Raw genomic sequence first — 27,811 nt, forward strand, 5'->3', positions numbered from 1 at the left:
CAATAGAATAGTTCACATTATAGGTCACATTAAAAGTGGAAAAAGTTCTGACATGATTTATCTTTGTCTCTTTCTTCTACATCACAAAAACCTGGCATTTTCACAGGGGTGTGTAGACTTTTTATACCCACTGTATCCCTATATTTAATAAAAAATATTACAAAGACAACATATACAACTTTGAAACTGAGAAATTGTATTGTTTTGGATAATAAAATGTCTCAGCTTCAACATTTGATATGTTATCTTTGATCTATTTTCTATTGAATATAGGGTTAAAATGATTTGCACATCATTGCATTCAGTTTTTATTTACATTTTACACAGCATCCCAACTGTTTTTGAAATAGTGTAATATATACATATACACTCACCTAAAGGATTATTTGGAACACATGTTCAATTTCTCATTAATGCAATTATCTAATCAACTAATCACATGGCAGTTGCTTCAATGCATTTAGGGGTGTGGTCCTGGTCAAGACAATCTCCTGAACTCCAAACTGTATGTCAGAATGGGAAAGAAAGGTGATTTAAGCAATTTTGAGTGTGGCATGGTTGTTGGTGCCAGACGGGCCGGTCTGAATATTTCACAATCTGCTCAGTTACTGGGATTTTCACGCACAATCATTTCTAGGGTTTACAAAGAATGGTGTGAAAAGGGAAAAACATCCAGTATGCCGCAGTCCTGTGGGCGAAAATGCCTTGTTAATGCTAGAGGTCGGAGGAGAATGGGCCGACTGATTCAAGCTGAAAGAAGAGCAACTTTGACTGAAATAACCACTCGTTACAACCGAGGTATGCAGCAAAGAATTTGTGAAGCCACAACACGCACAAGCTTGAGGCGGATGGGCTACAACAGCAGAAGACCCCACCGGGTACCACTCATCTCCACTACAAATAGGAAAAAGAGGCAACAATTTGCACGAGCTCACCAAAATTGGACAGTTGAAGACTGGAAGAATGTTGCCTGGTCTGATGAGTCTCGATTTCTGTTGAGACATTCAGATGGTAGAGTCAGAATTTGGCGTAAAGAGAATGAGAACATGGATCCATCATGCCTTGTAACCACTGTGCAGGCTGGTGGTGGTGGTGTAATGGTGTGGGGGATGTTTTCTTGGCACACTTTAGGCCCCTTAGTGCCACTTGGGCATTGTTTAAATGCCACTGCCTACCTGAGCATTGTTTCTGACCATCCCACAAATCTCCATCAACTGCAAGATGCTATCCTATCAATATGGGCCAACATTTCTAAAGAATGCTTTCAGCACCTTGTTGAATCAATGCCACATAGAATTAAGGCAGTTCTGAAGGCGAAAGGGGGTCAAACACAGTATTAGTATGGTGTTCCTAATAATCCTTTAGGTGAGTGTATATAGTGTATAACCCTAACCCTATATATACATCTATATATTTATTGTGGTGTGAACAAGCCCTCGTTGCTATATCAGCATCTCAACAATGCTCTCAAGGACGAATCCTGGCATGTTCTAGAAACAGGGCCAGCCCTACGCCTGTCCAGCTGTTAACAATCAGACCTTGTCAGGGGAAAGACAGAGGACGGGGAAAGAGCTGTAAAATCTAGATCTGGAATAGACATTTCCACAAGACAATAACCCCAAACATAAAACAAAATTAACACACAAATGGTTCAATCAATGTCTTATAATGTCCGTCTCAGCCTCTGGACTTAAATCCCATTGAAAATCCATAAACATAGCTTTCATATCATTTTGGACTCAATGGCTAAGGTACCAACATTCCAATGTTAAAGACATTTCTGCTAGATTTCAAACTATAATTGCAACTGATGCTTTCAATGTGTGATTATATTAAACTATATACGTTTGTCACTAACTTTCAGAAGCACTTGTGAAAATAGTTAATTTCTACAGGTATTTAAGATATTTAACCTACAGGTCCACAATCAAGGTTTTGAACAACAGCATTTGTCTGATAGAGAATCTTCTTGAGAGTTTTCCCATTATATGTAATGTCTGCTCCACGTGGCACCGCCGCTCCCCTTCCTCTCCGGCACTCCACCTCCCCAGTATATTGACCACCGGCAGGAGAGTGATGGCAGCAGTGCATCCTGAGAACGCACCTGTTTCCAATCACTGTTCAGTTGTGTTTATATTCTGTTGTTCACCCACTGCACCTCACGGATTATTGTTTGTCTGTTTCTGACCGTGCTGGAGTGCTTGCCTGTGATTACAAACCAAAATAACTTACATAAAAGACATTTGAATCCCTTGTTTTGTTTCTTTTACACACTCATTACACTCGCACCATCACAGAATAATTCGTCCACCCCGAAGGCACTTCTTCTTTGCGTTCTTTTTTGGCTTTCTTTGTTAGTTGTTTCCTGTTTCTTTTGTCCTCCACACCACTCGTCCTGGGATGAGCCTGTTCTGCGGAGAGAAGGGGCATTTCCGTAAGTGGTGTTCCTTGGCCCGACGCAGAGCAGGAAGGGGGATGAGTACCCACAGTAGATGCCACAGTAGTGGACTTTGTTACGGACTTGCCGCCCGCAGAGAGGAAGAACACCATCGCCGTGGTAGTGGACAGGTTCTCAAACATGGTCCGTTTCATCCCACTACCCGGTCTCCCCTCTGCTCTACAGGTCACTGAGGTGCTGGTCCAGCAGGTGATCCGGCTGTATGGGCTTCCTGAGGACATCGTGACGGGCCGCGGCCCCCAGTTTACATCTCATGTATGGAAAGCCTTCATGTCCAGGCTTCACATCCAGGTATCTCCGAGAAGGTTCCTCCGGTCCTACTGCATGGACCGGCCAGGAGAGTGACGCACCTGTTTCCAGCTGTCTAGTTGTGTTTATATTCTGTTGTTCACCCTCTGCACCTCACAAATTATTGTATGTCTGTTTGTGACTTTTTAATTTTTACACACTCGTTATACTCACACCATCACATTATATATTAAGTAAGTAAAGGTTATACAGGACCAACGACTTGTTCAGCTAGATAGATTGATAGCCTACTATACAAAAAATGTATGAAAATGTACGTAAACATTTGATAAGCATAAGAGAGTCTGCTAAAATACGTAAATGTACTTGATTGTTCAGCAAACTCTATGACAACACAAAAAGACAGTGTCTAGGCCCACCCAAAATTTGGATAGTGCAACTAAATTCTCTGTCCGCCAGGGCATCACTTTACTTATGTTATCAATAATATTTAAATAAATAAAATCTCCCTCTTATTGAGTTTACATTTTACTTACTCTGGAGCCAAAATACTGGTGCACAAAAGTGTCAAGTGTCAATAACTTCTAACAAATCCTGTTGCCTTTCCCAAACAACATGTACATGAATCAATTAATAACTTCCAAACTCCTGCATCTGCCAACCACCATGTGGTTTTCGCCACTATCACCCAGACAGCCATTCAGTGTTATTGACAGATTCATCCTCTACAGACACACCATGAACATAGGTGTCAGATTATCTCACAGGTTATGTAACAGGAAAAGGTCAGAAGGACAACTCACACTGTTCACAGTCATTGTCTCATGACAGAGCTGTGACAAACATAACTGAACTGAGGCGCTTGGTCATTAGTGGGTGACATACATTTCTTGGTACATTAGATATGTTAGGGTCATCCGTGACCTGTTTTAAAGTATGACATGTCTGAAAAACTATTTCATTTGTTCTGCATAAAACTTGATGACATCCTCAACGTTAGGTACATAATCATGAAATGGTGACCAATTAAAATAGTTTGAAGTGGTGGTTAGGAACCCAGGTGAGTGCAGTTACAGTGTGGTGTGTCTCACTACACCTGAACACAAATGTGCATGCATACAACCACACAGGTGCAAACAAAGCTTGCAATGGTCAGTTCATGTTTGAGAGGTTATATAGGTTGAAAACCATTTCCCAGGACACTTAACAAATGAAGCACACTTTATAAAATATGTGATTATTTGTGATCTAAAACAAGTAGAATATTCCAAGATAAATGTGGTCTTTATGGACTAAACAATTAAAAAAACAACATCAATGTTATAATTTTAGATTAGTAATGAGTTGATTACTGATGGAAAACACATTGTTGGAGGGTATAATGTCATTTATGATGTGATTTATCATCTCAGGTCAAATTTGACGTGCTAAAATAACAATTATTTCGAAGTTACTGACATAACACATGAGGGTTAAACGAAAGTCTTACGCTTTAGTCTGTTTTATTCCAATGATTGACTGACATATTTCATGCTTGCTTGGGGTAACCGTGGATGGTAAGAATCTCTCAAGCACCTGCTTCATTATGGCTCGCAGTAATTGTTCTATTGATATTCTACTCCTAGAAAGTCCCTAACATAAATATTCAAGGTTTTAGTCATTCCAGATCTGTGCAATGTATCATTTTCTGCAATGTACAACAAAGAATCAACATATTCATGCATTATTGGGGAAGGAGTGCCTTTTGTCCTAACTTACGTGAGTGGGAGCTCTGCAAGCCAAGTTTTTCTCTGATCTCCCTAAGGTTTTGAAATTGATTCTGAAAACCATAATTACTTAAGAGCATTTACTTGCATTACTTATTTCATTCAGCTGTAATCAAGCCAATATTGTTCACACTCTTGATTACCCAAATGTCCAATCTGTTATTTGGAAAAGGGAAAGCTCTTAAAGATTTCTCTGCGGTTCCAATTACAGTACATAAATTAATGATACATTAATGAGTCCCTCCATGTGGCCCTATGTCTATTTTTCGAGGCTGAATGCCTCATCCTTCATTTTGGATCAGTTGAACTATATTGATTCCCTGATCCAGCCAGTCATGGGCTCAAAATTGTCAAATAATAGTAATTCATACTAGCAATCATAATAAATATAACATATCTAATGACAATAGAATATCATTACCTTGAGATAACATCAGAATATATCTGATCTCAACATGGTTAAAGCTGGTGGCACCCCACTCCATAATGATAGTGTTAGTATGTGGTGGTGGAAGTGGGCTGGCCTTGAGTATTATGAATCAGGAGAGCCAGTTCATTTTTTGCCTGCAGGCAGAATGATGCAGCTATGCACAGTGGTGTGGTTCAAAGAGTGTCCAGTCTATCCCAGCCACCACCACCACACCCCAGCCACCACCACCACACCCCAGCCACCACCACCACCACCACTACAGCCCAACCACCACCACCACCACTACAGACCAGCCACCACCACCACAGCCCAGCCACCACCACCACCCCATCCCATACATTTGGAAATGTATTTACCTGAGGAGGTTTTTTATACATCAGATAGACTAAGCTAAATGCTGTTTTGTGAACACTGAGCATTAGCATTTCAGAGCAAAACATTTACATCAACATTTACATCAACAGCATTATTTGTTTTGCCAAACCATCATGAAATCCAAACTGTCCCTGGCAGTGTTGCAACCACACAGCTGAAGTTAACAATTAGGTAAATGAGACTTACAAATTGGATGTATATTTTTGTCGCACTTCTCTCATTAAACTTTCCACATTCTCTCTTCTTCGTCAGCAGGATTCTCATTTGAGACTGAGATGAGTTGGGTAAAGAAATATAACAATTAAATATATATGACACTTATTGAATGCCAGATGGAATATGCTCACCTCTGTATGCATACTGAACTGTATTGTGAAGCATTATCACTGTACCTCTAGGTGCACAATGCCACTCACCATAAACTACTGCTGCTATGATAGTGGTTTCAATGGTATAAATGATCCTTAATGTCTAACGAGTGCCTTATGCCCTTAAACTGCATGCAAAACCATAAGCAGTTTATGGCTAATTAACAGTTATTAAAAGCCATATGAATATGAAAGTCATATGAAGCGGTAATGATTAATGAATGCTGATCATAGGTCTTACTGAGTGGTGTTTCGATGTATGGCTCAGTGGGAGAAGATTTGTACTGTACACAATCTCTCTTTCTCTCTCCCACTCTCATCAGATTACAGATTGTAAGTGCAGAAAACTACAATCCCTTTCTGCTACATATTGTAAAATTAAGTATGCTCCATGAAGACCGAATTGTCAGCCATATTAATCAATATGATTGAACACTGTGAAACCTGTACCAGTGACACTAACAGGCATAGTGAGACATTCTCCCTGAGTTTAATGTATGGGGCCTGTCAAAATCGTCTTCCTCATGTTATTTCCCTTGGTTCACACAATCAATCACATTTTCATTTGAAGTTCATTGGTCTATCCTCTTAAGAGTCAGTATGAGAATAAATGGCAACAGAAAGAGGAGAACACTAAGAGTGAACAACAATCTACTCTAATAGTGCAATAGCAAGCACTGCAACTTTGTGTTAAGAATTTATTTGAGTCTGTTTGAAGCCCTTTCTATGAACTTTATTCTTCATATTGTCTGCTGAGAATGGCATTTAATTAGACAACTCAGAATCTAAAAGATAATTTAATCAAATGTGTTTTCTTTCAATTCCACAGATGAATTGATACATGTATGCAGTGTGCTTTTTAACTTGGTCTTAGCAGCCTGGAGCATTTCCCAAATCTGTCATGTGCAAATATACTGCTTCCAAATATAGCCTGAGATAAAATGTTACAAGGACAAAAAATACACTGACAAAAACCTCTCGTCATCTGCTTGCATGTCTTCAACAGTATGATACCAAAATACACAACGCTCAGGTAACTGTAGATTGCATTGTGAATATTGAGGATGAAGGTTGACCTAAAAACTGAAGACATTTTTAATGATGTTTTAGTCTTTCCTCCTCCCATCATTCTACAGTGTAGAATGAAACACATACAGTACATAACTATGGTATTTTTTAAATGCTTAATTAAATTGTCCTTAACTCAATGGTGAGCAAATTGCTCACTATTCATCCCCAAATTCAATTAACAAAAATAAAATACTAAATTACTGAAGCTGAATTGCTTAATAAACTAAACCTGTCAGTATTGCGTCAACTTGATTTTGGAGAATACCCAATACATAAACCGTTGCAAACAATGATACCATGGTTTGCTGTTTGCCTGCTCGGAGATTGTTGTTTAACGTCAGTTTGCTTGGTGTCTAAAGACAGGGAGGAATAATGAGGAAGTGGAGAATTGTTTGGCCCCATTTATGTGATAGCAGGAAGTTCTTGTCCTCCCTTGTTTCCTTATTTACATGGAGCAATGGGTGCCGGCTCAATATTACCAGGCCCGATTGGTCCAGTGTGTGTACAAACCCGATACAGGCAAAAGGCAGAGACACAGTGTGATGGCCCGCTGCCCCATCCTCCCCATTGCCATACAGTATGTAGAGGTTCAATCAATATCTCAGTGTGCCTGCCGGGCCAGACAGCACAGAACTGTAGCATTTGGCTGTACATGTCTGTCTCAACAGAGCTGTTCAGTTTCCTGTGCCATTCATTTACAGAAGTATTCTCAAGATGAAGCTTTCTTTATCAAGATAAACGAGCACTCCATGACAATGATATGCACTTCCAATTATCCACTTCAGTCCCATTCTGAGTCACACAGAGTAGAATGCCAGCATGCATCAGGAGGAAACACTGTGAGGGAAGGGAGGGTGGAGGAGCAGGGATGAAACAGATTCTGTTTTTAAATGTGGTTCATTTAGAGGAATTAACCAAATTCACAGTAGCATTAACCAGGGTCAGATACTCCTTGAAAGGGGAGTCACAGGGTTCCAGAGAGAGGTTACCATTTCTCTAATGGTGGGCTGTCAGACAAGTGCTGGCATCTGTATAAGGGGCTAAGAATGGTTTAAGGCAGTATTGTCTCAAAGATTAATTTGACTTTATAAATTAGCTGCCCCTCATGAGCAAAAAAGACCAAGAAGATCTTAAATAAATGTAATAAAATCTAAACAGAAATATGAAACATGCAGACAGCATACAAACAAATACTTATAAAAATATGACATTGTTCAAACAGGCAGGGGTGCTTGTAGGAGGCATTGTGAATTTTAACTGGAACCATTATGCTTTACAAATGTAGTTAAAAACATTTACAAAGGTAGTGTAACATGCTGAAAACGAAAGATGACATTCAATGATGTGCCTGTATTCAAAACTCTCATCAACTGAAATATGTTCATGTGATGTGTGAGGGTCTCAGCAAGATGTTACAAATACAGGTCAGTTTTTTTTTTATCATAATGCCCCAGGCACTTCAATCAATGACTTTTTTACAAAACTAAACAACTTTCTTTTTAAAGTGCAAAGGTGCCATTGTTGTCATGTAGAAAACAGTGCCATTCAATTTACCAACTGCAATGCTAACATTCAACACACAGGTATCCCAGTGTAAACACTAACAAGCATAATCAGTCATCAAACACTGGCTGACAACATCAGAAAGGGGTAGAGGAAGAGAATGAGAGGAGATGGAAAAAGTAGATGAAGAAGAACAACATTCTCTAATGACATTTATGTCACTATACCAGAGCAGGTACTTGTACATAGTATGCCAAAGGGAAGCTGGGCTGAAAGTACAGACAAACCTGAGCCATTTCACCATTGCATCAACTATGCTGACTTGACAATAGATAACTTTTAATTTCTCTGACTACTGTGACTGACCTGTTTCTTCTACTGAAACACAATGCATTAACATAAATAGGAGTACAAAAAAGAATGACGAACTTGAGACAAAATGTATATGGTAGCCGAAAACACCTTCTTTTCTTCAATGATTTCTGAGGCCCAAGAAACAGCCATTGTGAAAATAGTTGTCAAAAACAACATTATACAGCTTAGGAAAAAAATCCAATCAGGAATTCAAGACTATGGCATTTTCAGCGGTATACAGAGTCTGTCTATCCACAGTAAATTGCATCCATCAACTCAACCAAATGCTAATGAAAAAGGTGTACCTGGTTCCATTCCAGAGAAATTAAAGTAGAAGAGCTGCTGTTAGGGTTGGCCTTATACCGCCATCAGCAACCATGGGATCCTTCACCCATATAAAACCAGGCATCTGTTGACAGCCTATAGGAAGCTTTTTTCCACCATAGAAAGACAGGATAAGTGCAGCCAGAGAAGCACTTTTATGTTTTTGTTCTGAACAATGTAAGTTTCCACCATGATGATCATGCTAAGGCATAAAAAATCCCTGCTCCTTGGGTAGAGAAATCAAAGCCTGTGATGACACACAGCAGTCAGGATGCTGAGGAAGAACATTTCTTTTTATTACAGCAACCCTTTACCTGTGTCAAAATGCCCTTCTCCCCCTTGTCTTTCTAGACATGGTTTTCTTTTCCATAACTTGTGTGGAAGTTTCATGTATATGACAGATAATATGAGAGTTCTCACAGTCTTAGCTTTGTTCAATATGTTGGAATGTTTATATTTAAAAGAAATGTAGTACACATTCAGGAAATGAAAAACTGTAATAGACTCTCAGACGTAGACCTGTTTCTACGGTGATAGTAACACTGTGTTAGATGTAGAACCATTAGAGCACAGTTCCCCTGACCTTGGGTTTTGGAACAGTAAGTCCTGTAGCATGGAGAGTGAACTGGCTACACGGTTCACAGGTTTCTGCTGGTGAGGTGAGGCAAGGCGAGTTAAACATGGTAACTTCAGCAGGGCTGCTCTCTGGGTGGAACCATTGCTTGAATCCACAAAATCAAATGAAAATCTCTCATGGTGTCATCTGCACAAACACTTCACGCAAGATAAAATGCCTAACAGGACAGCTAAAGGGATATTCTCATGTTGTTCTATTGCCACAGCACAATGTGACTGGGTTTTCTTCGAACATTTGGGTGAGTTTTCAGATTAAGATAAATACACATTGGATATTAAAGAAATCTATTTAATATCCCTGAAATACTGAGTGTGGTATAGGTGTCTGACCACTATAAGAAAATCCAAAAGCATCAAATACAATGACACGACTGAATAGCCATGGCACAGGCGTGAGAGGAATTGAAAACACTGTTATAAAAAGGTATTAATGAATCAATGCTTATGTGTTCCAGAATTCCCTCTGTGAACACTGTGTGATATTACAGACTGTAAATTATGTCTAGAGAGAATGCTTAAGTATACAGAAAATACAAATACACAAATTATTTGCCTTATTGGCAGTTTCACACTGTTAATTCCAGAGGGAACACCATTTACCCCCGCCCATAAGCACTGTTCACCTGCTTTCACACAAATGTATTTTCCATTCACTACATTTTTTGTCTGCACCCAGCTCTGTTTATTAAGTACAATTGTCACCATGTTGTCATGTAGAAAACATTGCCTTTTAGTAGCAAACCTCAATTCATCGCAACACTCATCAAACCATTGTAGAGGTGTAAACACTAAGTATAATTAGTCAACAAGCAATCAGAATGTTGGCTTGGTATGAAAATGAGGGTTGAGAGTACAGTCAGACCTGAGCCATTTCACTGTTACATCAATTGTTTAGACTTTCAGAAATTAAAATAGGTTACTTACTAAAAAGGAGTCTGATTTCTGTGCTGACAACCTTGTTTTCTGTACTCTGAATCTGTAAGCATTAGCAAACACACTAAATGAACAATTACAGTGTTTCTGTAAGGTCTGTATATTTCAGCATTTTCTCTAGACATAATTTACTGTCCATAATATCATGCAAAATTCATAGAGGGAATTCTGGAACACATTATGAGTATTGATTCATTAATACATTTTTATTACAGCATTTTCAATTCCTCTCAGCAGTGTGGAATGGATATTCAGCAGTGTCATTGAATTTAATGATTTTGTTTGACTTTTCAAATGTATTTATGAAGCCCTTTTTACCTCAGCAGTTGTCACAAAGTGCTTTTACAAAACACCCGGCCTTAAACCCAAAGGAGCAAACAACAGTAGTGTTGAATTTCAGTGGCTAGGAAAAACTCCCTAAGGCCGAAATTTAGGAAGAAACCTAGAGGACCCAGGCTCAGAGGGGTGAATATATTAAAAGTACACATTGTAATAATTTATAAAAGCATGTGGGCCAAGTCCAGAGTCTATTTAAACTTAGTCCAGGTCGGAAGCATGACCAGATGGACAAGAACAGGGACAACACGGGGGATGGGGAGGTGTCAGCACAGTGGCAGCTGAAATGGTCAGGTATCATCTTGATCTGCAACACAACCAGGAGGACTCAGGTGTGGGCCAGGACCTCATGTCCTCCTAAAATTAAAAAAATGCATTTCTTCGATCTACAAGGATTTATAGTGGAGAAGGAGAACTGACCTCCCCCAGCACAATAATATAGCAGCGTAAGACCTTGGGGCTGAGACAGGGGGGTCCGGTGACACTGTGGCCCTATCTGGGGGAGGCCCCTGAGAGGGTCCCAACAGGCAGGAAATCAATCCACCCACATCGCCAAGCATCAACCAAAGGGACACCCACCAACCACAACCACCTTGAATGAGGGCAGAGTATTGCCAGCAGAGCACAGCCCGATTGCACAAGTGCACAACAGAGAGACAACAACAAGCCAATGACTCGGAATGGCATTGGAGGGAGGGCATCCCAGTGGCAATGAGACAGTATCAAGCCTTTCTGTTCACCTTCACGCCCCTGGGCCAGACTGCAGTTAATCATAGACCGTGCTGTAGAGATGAGTCTTTAGTAGACACTTGAAAGTTTGCACTGAGTTTGCATTTCTAACCTTAATAGACAAATCATTCCATAGTAGTGGAGCTCTATGAGAAAAGGCCCTGCCTCCAGCTGTTTGTTTAGAAATTCTAGGTACAATTAAAAGGCCTGCATCTTGCGATCTAAGGTTACGTGTAGGTATGTATGGCTGGATCATTTCAACGAGGTAGTAGGAACAAGTCCATGTATAGATTTATAGGTTAACAATAAAACCCTAACCCTAACAGGCAGCCAGTGTAGAGTGGCTAGTACTGGAGTAATGTGTTCCATTTTTTTTGTTCTAGTTAGGATTCTGGCAGCTGTGTTTTATTAAATGAATCGTTGAGGGCAACGATTCATTTATGTGCCAGGTAATACAGTTTGGAATCTAATTAAAAACTGTACAAAAAAATAAGTCTAAAAGTTGTACTTACACATTTCTTTTGATATTTGCCCATAAAAGGTATGAAAAGGGTGAAAATTAATATGAATTCCTTTTCTTTTTTACCTAAGAGCTGTTTGAAAATAATAGAACACCTGAAATGTCATTCTGTTTGGATGGGATGGTACTTCTGGCCAATTGCATGATGTCAACATATTTGACTTGATTACTATAGATCAATGACTGTTAATTTGGGTACAGAATGGGCTCAAGACCATCCAACAAGATAATCAGGTCTGTGTATGTAAATCTTCAAATTACATAACGCCCCCACACAATCAGAATGAGCATTTCAAGGGCCAAAGAATTCTCAGGATTTTTTTTAAATTAAACTTAAAAACTGCCCTATGCAAACACAGTGATTAATTTTGCATAAAGAAATGATTTGAAAAAATATATATGCATGGTTAGTTCTCTCTAAAGAGCTCTTTGAGAAGAAAATGTGCCTGTTGCTGCCATGGTGATATAACTGAGTTCCTACACAGTTTTTCGCATTCTTTATTGTAGCTTGAGCTGGTAGTAGGTTGTGATCACACTAAGGGCCTTATTACATGCAAGCTTCTTAGAAAAGCTTAGTTGTAATGTGATACCACTATTCCTCTTTTTGACAGCACTGACTGTATAAGCATAATGAATAACTTGGGAATGAAGACATGGAATGGGCCTACTAAATACGTTGCGACAGTTATATTATGAGCCTCTATTGTTGGTAGGTGCACTGTGCGAGAAACGACTAAACAACTACTTTGAATGGAATGGCACGCTGGAAGATGAATTGATGGAGTGACGATGACAGATGGATAGACGAGTGGCCAATCTGGCTGATAGACTGACTGCAGATATGCTAATAAAACGCTCCAAGTTGACATGCTGCTGGCAGATGCATCACAGCACTGGACAGGGCTGTCTGAAAGACCCAAACCCTACAAATGACTGGTCACACAGGAGGATTAACCAAGAGGTGGGTTATTACCCATTACCCACAGAAAATATCAGGAAGCCCCAAAATGTGAGGGGTCAAAGTAGGGTAGGTGATGATGCGTGATAGCTGGGTGGTTATGAGGAGGTTTGAGGCTTACTGCCCAGATTTTAGTAAATACTTGCTTTCTGAAATCTGCCAACCTTGCAAACAGGCATGTCAGCTAGCTATATAAGGTAGCTGGCTAGATGGCTAGTAATTTTATACAGAAAGAACTTAACATGTTGTTTTTAGTTATGTATGAAGAAAGATTTAATAGGCTACATAGCTAGCTTGATCTAATTAATTTGCCAACAGACGTTTGTGAATTCTGTCCTTCAGCTGCAGCTATGCTTTGTAACACTACTTGAAACCTTATATAGGTTGTCATGCAATAAAATGCAAATGAATTACTTAAAAATCATACAAAGTGATTTTTGTTTTAGATTCCGTCACTCACAGTTGAAGAGCACCTATTATACAAAACCTATTATACAGACTTTTACATGCTTTGTAAGTGGGAAAACCTGCAAAATCGGCAGTGTATCAAATACTTGTTCTCCCCACTGTATATACCATTGCCAAATCCAGGTCAGGGGGATAGCTATGGGACAATTCCAAATGAAAGTGCTTATAGCAGATGAGGCACCACAGGTCCAAGTGTGTCAAGGCACAATTTAGGACATATTGGGGCCTTTTCTGAATGTTTTAGGCCCTAAATACATTTCTGATATGTTTGAAGAATATAAACCAAGCAGGGCTCTTAGATCCATGGACACAGTTCAGCTAGTAGAGTCCAAACCAAACATGGAGAAGCTTGTACTCGCGATATTGTTCTTTCGGTCATGACCCAGCCTTCATGACCATAGGTGAGGGTAGGAAGGAAAATTGACCGGTATATCAAGAGCTTTGCCTTCCGGCTCAGCTCTCTTTTCGTCACAACGACACCAGGTCATCAGTCTTAATTTAACAACTGACCAGCAAGCTATTGAACATTTTTCATGAACTTAATTATTGTCCCTTGGCCTTGGATAGCAGCAGCAGATTGTTTCATATGTACTCATATTTTTCCTGTTGTAAACAAATTAATATAATCAGATTGATCTTAAAATAATACAAATAGTACCTTAGCTAGTCAAATAGCTAATCTAATACGTAAGCTAGCTATCTAAAACGTAGTAGCAACAAATGCAGGTTACTAAACGTAACAATAGCTGTTTTGTCAGTTATGTATATAATCTTTCTATTGTGATAGGGGACAAGTTGAGGTGTTTGACATACCTTTCTTTAATCCAATAACATTTCCACAGACTGCGTTTTCACCTGACAGCAGGCAGGTGATAAGAGAACGTGAACAAACAATGTAGCTTGCAACCATCTGCTCAGACTCGATTCTGACAATTAGTATCGTTACTAAGCAATGCGTTGTTGAGAGGTGTGGTCGATGCTCTGCCTCTGAGGCCACGTTGGCCAAGAGGCCATAAGTGTCTTAACAGCAGGCACTGATCATCTAATCAGTATTCAGAACAATGTTAATCAACAATCAAATGTGATGCATTTGTAGAGTGTGGTACTTACAACTCCATGGTTGTGGGAAAGTATGGGAAAAACAATCAAGTTGGCTTCCCACTATTGGTTACTTTGGAATTGTTTTCAGACCGGGTTTACCTCAACAACCTGGCAATGTCACTTGGCTAAACTTTCTACCAAGCAGGCTTATTCGAACTGACTCCAGCTAATGTAATGTAGTAGTTTTAGCAAGAGCAAATCAAATGTCGATCGCTCGATTTTTCAAGAAAATATGTCTGGAGGAAAAGGAGTGTGTGCCAGAAAATAATGTGGATCAATTCAACAACTTCCAGAATGAGACATTAACAGGTGGCGCCAGAACAGAAACAACAATTGCCATCACAACTGCAAATGCCACGTTGAGCCAGCCATGCACTCCTGCCCCACCGTCTCCTCTACTTGAAGCTGCATGCGGGGGTGAACCTGGACTAGGTCCACCGACAGATTTGTCTGACATTGATGAACCAGCCTGTCAATCAAAGCTAGCAAATTTCCCTTCAAATATAGTATAGAAGAGGTTTGTCATAGGAGTGTTTCTGAACTTTCACCCTTTATGAATGTACCAGTATAATCAACACCTGAGCATATACAATTAACCAATATGGTAACAGTATAATCATCAATGTATCGGGATATAAACACAACAGTATAATCAAATGATGTATGAGTAATAAGCACAATAATCAAGAAGCACAATAATCAAGTAACAATGTAAAGGGCCCTATTATTTTTATACAAGTTTCTAGAGCCTGCGCCACCAATATTTAACAAGGAACGGATCTTGGAAAGTTGCGAAACAATGGTGGCGGATGGGGAGAAAGATCCACCCAGAAATTAGCATATGGGGATGGCCAGGAAGGTTATGCAAGATAACACGGTATAAATGTGTGTCCAGAGTTGGCAAAACAGTTGTTCCTGCAGGTCAACTCCGCTTTTATGATTACTCATTTGAATCCAAAAACTCCTGAGTTATTGCATCTTTCGGAGTTGTTGCATTATTTTTGGCAAGAAGAAAGATTGTTTCACTACATATTCTTGGAGGCACTGCTGAGATTGGGCACGGGGCCAGATGTGACGGCTTCCAGAGGCGCTGAGGGTCGGGTTACACAAACAATGCGTGGCCACACTAAGAAGTAAGCATGTTCTTGCTCTAAATGTATTAGTTTGTGTGACTTGACCTTCCAGCCCGGGCAGACACACCACTTAAGGCCTCTCCAAATTTAACGAACTGTTTTATGAAAGAATGGAGTTTTTTAATTCATAGTAACGTGTATGTCTACTAACACCCTGTAAATAACATTTGTAAATAAGTCAGGGAGTTGCAACTAAGAGAGGTCTGTCGAATACCGCCTTAGGTTTGGTCGCCTAGAAGGGGTCTGCTTTCGACAGGAAGTCCCCAAATCCACCTTGATAGAAGGAAAGCCACAAGGGAGTGGGATTGCAGGGCGCCGTGGATGCCAACCCAACCCGATAGAGGGCTGCTGGGGGTATGGAGGCGGTGTGGCAGTGTTGGACACTTCTGTATTGATGACGGCTACCTGCACACCAGGGGAGTGACGGCTACCTGCAGACCTGGAAGAGACGGGTCAACAGACGGTATACAAGTGTATGAGTGCATGAAATGAAGGATTGAAAAGTTGGTCTGCCGATGAATGCAGAGTAAGTGTGGAAAGTTGTCCAAGGCTGTGAGGAGTGTGTGAGCTGCGGGCTGCAAGGCGCCCTGAAGTATATGATTAGTGAATGTGTGAGGAATGAGTGGATTGACTGTTAGGAAACATGAAAAGAGGACAAGGCATGATAAGGACGATACATTGAGGATATATGGAACAGAGGAATAGACGCACAGGAGTGTGAATGGGAAACACTCTTTGAGAAGGATGGACAGCGATTATACAGGAATATAGTTTCACAGAAGTATAAAAGAAGTGGGAGCAACATTACAGTCACTACATTCTCTTTCCCTTGTGTGGAGAAGAGATTAAGGCCATTTCTGAGGGCCTAGAAAAAAGGACCAGGAAAATGGCAACAAAGTGGCCAAAATAAGGGACATTTGATGTTTCATTATGCGAAGAGATGGATATTATCATAAACAATTATAAGAGTAATGACATCACAGAAAAAAGGAAGCGAGATAAGGAGAGAGAGGTGAATAAACTGCTCCTAGAAGAAGGAAAAGGTCAGTTGGCTAGTATAGCCAGAGCCAGGAGTATGCTAAAGAAAGACGAGGAGAAGATAGAGGAAAAGGTAAAATGGACTGACAACCCTCCACCATATAAAGGAATACAGTGTCCCATGGTGACAGAGACGGTGAGAGTCGAAGGAGAAATTGAGATAGATGAGGAAAAGAGACCTGCGAAAGCCTTCAGTCCAGGCAGGAACAGAGAAGAGAAGAAAAAACCTACACTAGATGTGGATTGCTATAAGGGGTGTATTGAGTTGTTGAGACCAAAAGGGCAAGGAAAAGGGGAACAGAGGCTAGCAGGAAAGGAGGTGGGAGACGCAGATTGGTTTCAGCAGAGCAAAGAACAGGAATTGAGGGGAAAAGTTGGGAAATCGCAGCAACAAAGGGATGAGGAGAGTTACCGTTATGAGAAAGTGCTTAGACAGCTTAGTGGGGAGCTAGAGGAGATGCGTGAGCAGAGGGATAAAGAAAGGCAAAATACGACAGAATGGGCAAAGAAGCAACTGTTAAGGGTATATAAAGAAATAGAGGCAAAAGTAGAAGGGGCAAAAGGAGTAGAAGTAGTCTCAAAAGGATATTCATTGCGAAGTCATACACAGGCATAGACTTTTGAGGATGAAGCACCCGCACAGATGCACCCAATTCTGATAAAAGTGGGTAACCCACAGTATCTGATTTGGGCCACACAGGACCTAGAGGGGCTGATTGCTAAATTACCCAATCTTCATAATTGGGGCTGGGAAATGGATAAGGATATTGGAAGAACAGACCATGGGGAAACTGCTGGTGGTGGGGGACCTGAAGACTTTGTTGGCCAGAGTGGTAGGGATGACCAAAATGAAAGTGATGCTGAGAGATGGCGGTCTGGCACAAATGATAGGGACAGTCGTGGGAGATGGACAGTCCTTTGACCCATTCCGACAGCAGCTGTGGAGGACGTTAAGGGAGGAGTACCCGGCTGTGATAGACTCCGATGTGTTGAAAGGAACACTACTGGGGGAGGCAGAAAACCCAGCTGTATTTTTGCTGAAGCAGCTGGAGAGGTGTAAGCTGGAGACTGAGAAAGACCCAGAGACTGATGATCTAGTGTCCTTCATGTTCAGGAAGGCATTGGTGGATGCGCTGCCCACACCAGTAAAGACTAAGCTAGAAGATGAAGTGGCGCTGATGAAATCTAAACCACACAAGGAATTCAGAGACTATTTTACCCACGCTGTGGAACGATACAGGAAAAATGAGAAAAACATGGCTGGGCAGGGGAAAGAGATCCAGAGAAAGCTCACCCAACTGCAACTGGATGAACTGACAAAAAAGAAAAAGACTCAAGCCCCGGTGACCACTGTAACAGGCATCGAGGAATGCACCATGGCACCTGTCCTCCAGGGAGGTCAACAACCACCACAACAGCCTCAGGCCCCACGGTCACCCACCACACCAGTAGTGAATGTGTACACCCAGCCCCCAGGGCAGGGTAGGGGATGAGGTAATGTGCCAAGAAATCAGTTTAGAGGGCAGAGGGGCCCAGTGGGTATGTGCTGGGAATGTAACCAGGCAGGGCCCAACAGAGTAAGCTGTCCCACAAACCCATGGCCTGATAGAACTGGGCCGAACCAAGGCTCAAATAATTGGTATAGAGCATGGCAGCAGCCACAGTCTCAACCCACTCAGGGTCCTGTGAACCTCTGGGTGTCCAGAGAATCCTGAAGGGGAGGGTCAGTTTACAGCAATAACAGTACAAACTGATAAGGAACCAATGCTGCAGGTTCAAGTAAACAATAGAGGCACACCAGTGATGGTAGATACTGGTGCTACTTACACTTGTGTAAGTCCAAATTATGCCTCACACCTCCCTATGTCAGGAAAATATACTAAGATTCTCGGGACAAACGCAGCTGATACCCATGACTGCACCAGTACACCTAGCCAGGAGGGGACGCTCAGCTAAACTTCCCATTTTGGTTTCAGCACATACCCCAATGAACTTACTGGGAACAGACGCATTGTGTCAATTGGGACTACAGATTCAATGCTCACCGGATGGAATAATAATAGAGGAAACAGGGAGCAAAAGGCAGATGAGGATGCAACAGGCATCTTGAGCAAATGTCTACTGGATAGGAGACATAGAGGAGGAAGTCAGGAAGGTTATTTCCAAATGGGGGACGTATACAGAGGCACAGATGCTGGAGGCAAGAAGGCCCTCAATGGATTACCATTGTACATTTAGATATGACCCACACCAAGACATATTTCTGGAACATTTGTGGCTGATTAATGTAAATGGGAAACCAGCTCCTATTACATCACAATATTTTGTGATAGGTAAACAAGGGACAACAATGGAAATATGTGATTCGCAGGGATCAGAATTGATTTCCAGATGGTTTGATGTGCCTGGGTCAGACCCACACATCACTTTGTTGATAAATAAAGGATTCAGGGCTAAAGATCTGGGTCTAATGATGAAACGAGCAAAGCAGGAACAGTGGGAGAAAACAGATAACCCTCTCATCCTCCGCTCTCCTGAAAAAGATTTCATCAGGATTCTCTGTTTTGCAGAAATGATTGGAGAACCACAGGAAGAGGAAATCACTACAGGCCAGCAAATGCAAGTAGCAGAAACAATGGATAAGCAAGGGATGTTGAGGAAAGAGATGGAACAGGTGATTTCGGAGCAGGTATGGTCACAACATGACACAGACATTGGTTAAATCAGCGAATCCAGTATACATCCAGGTAAAGCTCGGATATAAGCCTGTGTGGAAAAGACAGTATTATATGAAGCCAGAAGCAGAAGCAGGCATTAAGCCAACCGTCGAGGGCCTGGTGGAAGCCAATGTGTTGGAAGAGACAGTTAGTAACTGTAATACCCCACTGTTCCCCATCTTAAAAGCAGATAAGAAGAAGTCCACGACTTACGACTTACGACCGATAGTCCACGACTTACGACCGATAAATGAGATTGTGCAGGACTGCCAAGCAGAGGTAACAAACCCACACACGCTGCTGACAAACATCCCAATTGACGCCAAGTATTTTACAGTGATAGATGTGTGTGGCACCTTTTTCAGTGTCCGCTTAGCAGTGTAGACACTTTGCTTTCACTTATGGTGGGAAGCAATATAGATACACGCGCTTACCCCAGAGTTTCAAACACTCCCCGTACATTTTCAACCAGGTGTTGAAGGTAGATTTGGAGAAACTTGTCTTGGAGGGAACATTAATGCAGTTGGAGCAGTGCCATGCAGACTCCACAAAAATACTGCAGAAATTGGCTGAGGGAGGACACAAGGTGTCCAAGAAAAAGTTAAAGTATTGCCAAACAGAGGTTGAATATTTGGGTAGGACTGTGGCTTATCAGTCAGAAACCATAGACCCAGCTCAACTAGAAGGGGTGAGCAAGGCCTCGCTACCTCAGATGGTAGGGCAAATGATGACCTTTCTAGGGATGACAGGGTTCAGTTCAGACTGGATAGAGGATTGCAATGCAGAGGATTGCAATGCAGTTGAATTGGAACAGTGATACTTTGACTGCTTTTGAGAAAATAAAACAGGATATGCAGTCCAATATGCACATGATAAGACTTCGACTATCATGGGATACCCAGTGATCATCCACAACCATCACAAGGTGGCAGAGATGACAGAGCAAGGGAAGTTGGTTTTGACGAATTCAAGGTTGTCAGATTATCTGCCTCTGCTGACATATCCTGACATAATTATCAAACGATGTACAACAATTAACCCAGCAGAAAGAGTTCCCCTTGGTTATGAGAGAGAACCTTGAATCCTGATCACGAATGCACACGGGTTTGACCATTGTGCATGAGGCAAAGAAGGTTAAGGAACAGGGTTTTTGGTCACCATACATGCAGGCGACGGTAGATGCAGCCCTGGTGGAATGTGAAGTATGTGCACAAAACAATGTTCCAGAAGTGCCATCTAGGAATTTGGTGATAGACTATGTGGATATGCTAAGAACTTTCAACGGAAAGCGGTATACGCTTGTGGTAATGGACAGATTTAGCAGATGGGTGGAAGCTGTACCCTCAAAAGACCAAGGAGCAGGAACGGTGATAAAGTTTCTGACTAGGGAAGTAATGCCAAGATTTGGCATCCCGACAGAGATTAGCTTGGACAATGGTTCTGCTTTCATTGAGAAAACCTTGAAACAGGTGGTTCAGCAGCTCAGAATTAAGCAGAGGTTGGGATGTGTTTACCATCATCAGTCCCAAGGGATGGTAGAAAGAGTAAATGGAACACTGAGAGCTAAGATCAACAAGATATGTGCCAGCGCTAGGTTGAATTGGGTTGATGCTTTGCCGTTGGCACTGATGAGCTACCGCATGCAGGCTAACAATATAACCCATCTAACACTGCATAAGATGCTTACGGGTCGGCACATGCCAGCACTAGTGCTTAGGTGTCCTTATGAAGGGCCTCCATTGGAACAGTTAGAACAGGAACTCAGAGAATATGTACGACAACTAACTGCTATACATGAAATTATCTATTGACAGGAAAGCGCACAGGTACCAAAGCCAGAGGACACCCAACCTCGGGCAGTGGAACCGGGAGATCAAGTCTACATAATGGTCTTCAGGAGAAGGTGGGACGAGCCGGGATGAGAAGGACCAAACCGTGTAGTTCAAGCTACGCCAACAGCGATACGAGTAGAGGACAGTAACACTTGGTACCACCTCAACCACTGTACCAAGGTTCCACAAAGATCGGAATCGCCGGGAGAGGGCACGTCAGACTTGGGCATGGGGCATGATGGTGGTCTGTCTGCTTTTCCTGAACTGTGCGCTATGGCTGATGCTGTTAGCCCAAGGAGAGATGTGGCGGAAGATGATGGGGAAACTCCCCGCGCCCTGGAACCCGTCAGCCCACGAAGCCCAGGGGAGGCACCTGCAGAAAGTACACGAGGAGAACCAGGCACCCCTATTCCTGAACAAGAGTTTGCTACCATCAACCTTGCAGACCTGGACTGGGAGTATTGTGACTGAACTCCTACCTGATGTGAATGACTCAGACACGGACCTGGACAGAAGGAATGAGGTATGCACAGCAGCACTATTAGCAGGAATCATGCCATATCGCTTGATTGCTGTAAGACTTAGGGTAACTATTTTCATTAGTACAGACAACTTTGGGGATCGAAACCAAACAATCTGGTTGGGAAATGTAGAATGGGGAAAGTCCCAATGGGATGTTGAGGCTCGCAGTGAGACAGGCATGTGCGGCCCACCCCGAAAAAGACAGGTACAAAATGGGGAATATCAGGTGCTGTGTAAACAGTCAGGACAGGACTGGAAATAAACAAGATAACTTTTTGAGGAAACAGCACCTTCAGCAATAGTAAGAGAAAGAAGTACAGTAGAAATTTAAGGAGAAACATGGGGGCAATTATGGGATAGAGACATAAATAGCAAGGAATTGGACAATTACATACCGTGGGACCAAGAGAGAGAAACAAAGCGCAGGAGAAGGGCTGTGAGCATTAAAGATATACTTGAGGCTAGGGAGGTGGTAATTCAGAGGAAAACTAAGTAGGAAGTGCAAAGGTCCATCAGGGTAAGAACTGTAGCTGGACAGATGAGGCTCAGTATGGTCAGGCAATCTGGTCAGGGGGTACCTGCCAGATCAGGGTCATGGAGGTAAGGGGAAAGTGGAGGATAGTGGTTGAACATGATAAGGGTAAAAAAAGGGTTATTCCTTGAACTAATTATCACTGACTATTTGAGCGGGAATAAGATACAAGGGATAGATTGGTGGCATGATGATATGGGTGCAGGAAGTGTAGAGACATCAATCACGCTGACCCAGACCCCGAGAGAGGTGCAACAACTACTAACTCAGGCGCACACTATAGTACAACTGCTTGTGTTGGCGCACATGAAAGAGGATGAGGTTCCAGCACCAGCACAGGTCTTAATCCCTGCAGCCATGGAAGTGACAGTACCATACCCGGTCACCACTGCAGAATTAGCGGAAGATGTAGAGAGGGACCATATGGAAGCATCTGAAAAATATGACTGGTACAGATATACGGCCAACCAACACAACGTAGATAATAGTTTGGTGTGTTCAAGAGCAGGACATGGAGGCATGGTAGTGGTGCCTATTGAGAAAGGTTAGGAAGTGTTTAGATGAAAAATGTAGGCTATGGCACGCAGGAGTCGACGGTGATAGCTGCCATGACCCGGGCTTTGTAACGTGTTTGGTTTGGCTGGGGAAGCACACAGATCCAAGCAGAAATGAAGAAGTGTAACTTCTTGATAACATCAGAGTGTGAGGCATTAGACGTAAAGATAAATTCAGAAAAGGCAGAGGTTACTCTTCCAGCTCCAGGTTCGAGGATAAACGAATGATATACAGCCGCCTGAGGAGGAACTAGTGAGGTCATGGATTAAGAGGTCTTACATACCAGATCTGCAGGTTATCATTGATGCAATAGGTCAGCCAAGAGGAATCCCCAGTGAGTTTAAAGCAAGGAGTGAGATCAGTGCAGGCTTCGAATCTATAATTCCATGGATAGCACCAGCTAAAAATGCAGAATGGCTCAATTACATATATTACATACAGCAGCGATTTATCAATTATACAGATGCAGCTTTGACAGCCCTGGGTGAGCAACTGCAAGCTACAAGTACAATGACATGGCAGAATAGGCAGGCACTAGATTGGAGTTTGTGTAATGTTTAAAGAACAGTGTTGTACTTTCATTCCAAACAACACTGCCCCGGATGGTTCCTTTACTCAAGCTATGATCAAACTCACACAGCTGAGGAAGGAGGTGAAGGATAATGCAGGCTTTTTGGCAAGAAGATACATTTTTCCACAACACAAGTATAATAAATGGCAAATCACGCTGCTTCTCATCAAGGTGGTATGACCAGTTCTTGTGGATTGAGTATAGTAAAGCAAAATATGCAATTTATTGTAAGTTTTGTAGGCACTTCCCTGGGGCAACTCCCTGTTAAGGGTCATTGTCACACTTCCAATGACATCATTAAGTGTGGAGAGACTTCTCAACAACGACAAGGATAAAAATATCGTCTTCGTACATCAATGACAAGCGCCCCCCTGAACCACTTCAGTTTGCTATCTTTTGAGCGTGAACTGACAGACACACTGGATTATGATGAAATCATCACCATATTCAACTCATAGCCTTTCCGTCTGCGCCTTGTGATGTAGGTCGCGACTTGTGATGTAGGTCACGCCTTATGGTACGTCCACTAACGGTAAGGTACCATCTTATAATACTAGCCTGCCTGCTGTGGTATCAATTGCAACATCAAATATAGGCCTGCTTGCCCATCGAGATTCAAGTGCATCTGAAGATGAGGTTTATGTTTTTGGCAACTGGTCTAAACATTACTGTCTTATTTTAAAATGCTGGGATAGGTTATTTGTTTATGTAACGAGGTTGTTCCAAGTACTGTGCATTGGTATAAAACGATTGTATTACGAAATAAAATATGTTGCACGTCGCAAAATAAATTAAATACGTAGAAAAAATGCCTATCCAATTTTCTCTAGGCCTATCCAAAAAAAATATTCTGGCTACGTCCCTGGATTACTGTTTTGATCCAGGTCCAAAAGCATCTAGCAGCGAAGTTTTGTGACTGCAGGTACGTTTTGTTGTATCCTAATAACAAGCCTCTGTGCGTAATGTTACGTGAAACGTACGTACTTTTTTGTGAGAATAACATTTAATACTTATACTATCTGCCTATCTTTTAGTTGGGAAATCAGGTAACAAGACTTTTGCGATGGGGGGGGGGGGGGGGGTTGGTGGTAGGGGGCCTCCACGGCTAAGGTTCGCACACATGGGAGAGAAAGCTATGCTCCGCCGCTGATCAAAATGTATGCACTCACCATCGTAAGTCGATGTGTATGAATGCCTGTTAAATTATTTAAATGTAAAAATCCAACCGCACTGGAAATAACTGGAGAAAAGCAGGTAACGTGTAATTCATGAGGTTAGAAACATGTAGGAGAATCGTCGTTTGGAAGCTATGAATATTAACTGCAGTGAGTCTGTAAACTGCTTACATAACACCTGCGGGCACTATATACCAACAGGTTGTGTTAATATGGCCCCGCCCACCAGACATCTCTATGTGCTACTGTACTACAGGCCAGGCCAATGGGTTATGACATTACCTCTTCAATGATTGCAGCATGTGGCGGTGGGGCTGCAAGGCTGGTCTAGGGCCATGATCAAGTAATACATCATGTCAGAGCAACTTGAAACACTGCTGGAGCAGAATGTGGGAGAGGAGATATGTCTTAGTGTGATGCATCCGACACAATCACGGAAAACAGATAGTAAAAGAGAAGGAAAGGAAACCAGAGTCAGAGAAAAACCGAGGGGGGAATAAGGGAATTTGAGAATGAGTAAAAAGAAAAAAATAATCAGGTACAGGAAAGGCTAGACTACACAGATTGTGTGTTGCTGTTGGCGTCTTCTCAATGTAATGTTCTACCTGTTACACCAGAAACTAAACACAGTCAAAAACATCTTTGTCGTGATTTAAATTCACAAGATTAGAAGAATTAGTGTGTACATCAGACATGGAGCATGACCCCCCCTGCGGTTCTAAAGCTGAGAGGTTGCAATTGGATACAATGTAGACAGTGTAGCTTCTTTCCTTGATTTCACAGGAAGAAACCACGTAATGTCAGATAGCTTTAGTGTAGCAGAGACTTCAAATTATATATAAGGCCTGATTAAGCAGGCTGGTCAAGATTGCAGTGCGATATAAAACGACTTAGCAATACCTGCATAATACTGAGAGTGAATTGAATTGTTCTCTTTTTAGCGTAGTTTAGTTTTTTGCTGGTCAAGTGAGCAACTAAAACCTCTCAAATATTCAGAACAATATACATATGTTTAAGCTATTTTTGAAACAGACTTGCTTTGCTATTACACTTTTTTCTGTAAGACCATTTGGCTACGCACCCATCTGTTTAAATTGCCCTAAAATGTCTAGCCCAGGGTGTTCTCTGGAAAACCTCTGCTGTATCTCTTGAACTCTGAATAGACTATAAGACAGACATCACAGGAAGGCCTCTGAGACTAAGGAGTGTTTGGGATCATTGTCAGAATTTGAAAGATGAGATCCAGGCATATACAATAAATGACATCTGGAGTGAGTCAGTGAGTCTTACTGGATTATTTTCTCTATCATGGTCCAACCAGGCTTACTGACATAAACACTCACAGACCTAAAACAAATGTATGAAGGACAGAATTCCATTCCTTTTTCCATTTTAAGATTCTAGTTTCTGTGTCTACAAGATGTCAGACATGTTTTATTCAGGCCTGTCTATGAAAATACGAAGAGACTTGAATAAAAAGAGGGACAGATAGAACCAAGACAGTAGTTTCATTTCTCTAAATAAATCAGTAGAGTGAGAAAAGAAAAATCATTTCAATGTGTCAGTGGTATCTGGTCCTTTTGCTTTAGCCCTTGAGCGATGATGCTCTCTCTTTCTTCTTAAAAAATAAATAAAAATGTGATTCTCGCAAAACGGTAAGTGACAAATTGTCAGTCTCAATGAATCGAGTATACAGAAATGAACACTTTCTCTAAAAACAATATCCACATGTGAAGGCATTAAGTCTTCCAATGATGAATTGTTTTGATACAGAAATGTAATCCTATACTAGATATAGATTTAATGAAATAACTGCGATTGTGGGGAGACTAGGCAGTAAACTCGCATTGAAGCTTTGCCATAGAGCTGCATATGAAGAGAGCTCTGTGGAGACGGCACAGTCTCCACGCCCTACATGTGTGCATGTAGGTTAAGGAAGAGCCAGAGAATTGAAGGCCATCATAGCCAATTGGGTGTCAAATTATCCCTTCACCGCAATTACATTGCCAATGCGCTTTAGAGCCTGTCTGTTAAGCAACAGCCCACTGTCTCCTGTCAAAGGTTCCCCAAGCCCATGAGTGAGAGCAATGCATTCATATTGTGTATGTGTGTGTTAGTATGTGTGTCAACCAAGCTGCAGTGGCACTAATGAGCTTTCACCTTCTATTTGACAGGTTTAAGGGGCTGCTCACTGTCTGTTTCTGGGTGATGTGCCAACAATATGTATGTGCACAATTATTCCCAGAAATACATTAATATGACATACCTTAAAGAATACTTCAGGTTTTAAGTGTATTGTGGTATATCTATAATTACTGATGGAGATAAAGTTATGTGAATTATGTTCAAATTAGCCCCATGCAGCTCGTTGGTGACATATTGGAAATAGCTGCCAGGGGAGAAATGGGTAAAATCCAAAATACTTGTTTAGACTTGCTCTAACTGTGTGTAAAATAGTTTTTTTTTTTTTTATCACAAACGTTAGGTTTCTTTCATCTGTAAACTGTGGTGATCTCAATGTGATTCATAAAAAAATAAAAATATTGTTAAAGTAAATTAAAATAACATTTGGTGACTCCTTCAAACCATCAAACTGTTCCGTGAGATGTCAACTATTTAATGTATTTTTTTTTTATTTTTTTGATATATTAGGTTCTCATCTGCTGGCCTAGGAAAGAGCACAGTGGATGGGGAAGATGACAGTTTTCTGTGAATAGTTAAACACATGGTGTACCTATTACTGTTGATACATATTACTGTTGATACCTATTACTGTTGATACCTATTACTGTTGATACCTATTACTGTTGATACCTATTACTGTTGATACCTATTACTGTTGATACCTATTACTGTGTTGACACACATCACTCAGAAACACACAGCGAGCACCTGACCCTGTCAGACAGAAGGCCTGTAAAATGTGTCACTCAAATCCGTGTGGCACAATAAGACAAATCCAATATCAGTGGAAGAAAAGCAAGGATATACATTACATAAATATCATGGGGAACATTTTGTTTGACAACTCATTGTAGCATAGATGCATTTCATTCTGTTAGTCTGAACCTGATGTTTTGTTCAGGAAGCCAGTTTGACAAGTTATGCTGAGTAAAATCTTTGACGTGTACCCAAATAGAAAAAAGGTTCTAAAATA

The 27,811-nt window shown here is 41.4% G+C and overlaps 1 protein-coding gene across 11 annotated transcripts in view; it reads right to left on the bottom strand.

The window, feature by feature from the left end:
- Positions 1-14,608, bottom strand: part of auts2a (activator of transcription and developmental regulator AUTS2 a) — a 447,079-nt gene extending 432,471 nt beyond the window's left edge. For 9 of the 11 annotated variants that reach the window (XM_034293333.1, XM_034293331.1, XM_034293329.1 and 6 more), the window contains exon 1: positions 14,292-14,448. The gene's annotated coding sequence lies outside the window, so the exon portion shown is untranslated. Of the gene's footprint in view, positions 1-5,464; positions 5,480-14,291; positions 14,449-14,588 lie in introns of those variants that run through there. The other 2 variants (XM_034293328.1, XM_034293327.1) reach the window with 2 other exon arrangements.
- Positions 14,609-27,811: the final 13,203 nt, after the last annotated feature.

This window comes from Esox lucius, chromosome 7, assembly GCF_011004845.1.
Source record: "Esox lucius isolate fEsoLuc1 chromosome 7, fEsoLuc1.pri, whole genome shotgun sequence".
Lineage (NCBI taxonomy): Eukaryota > Metazoa > Chordata > Actinopteri > Esociformes > Esocidae > Esox > Esox lucius.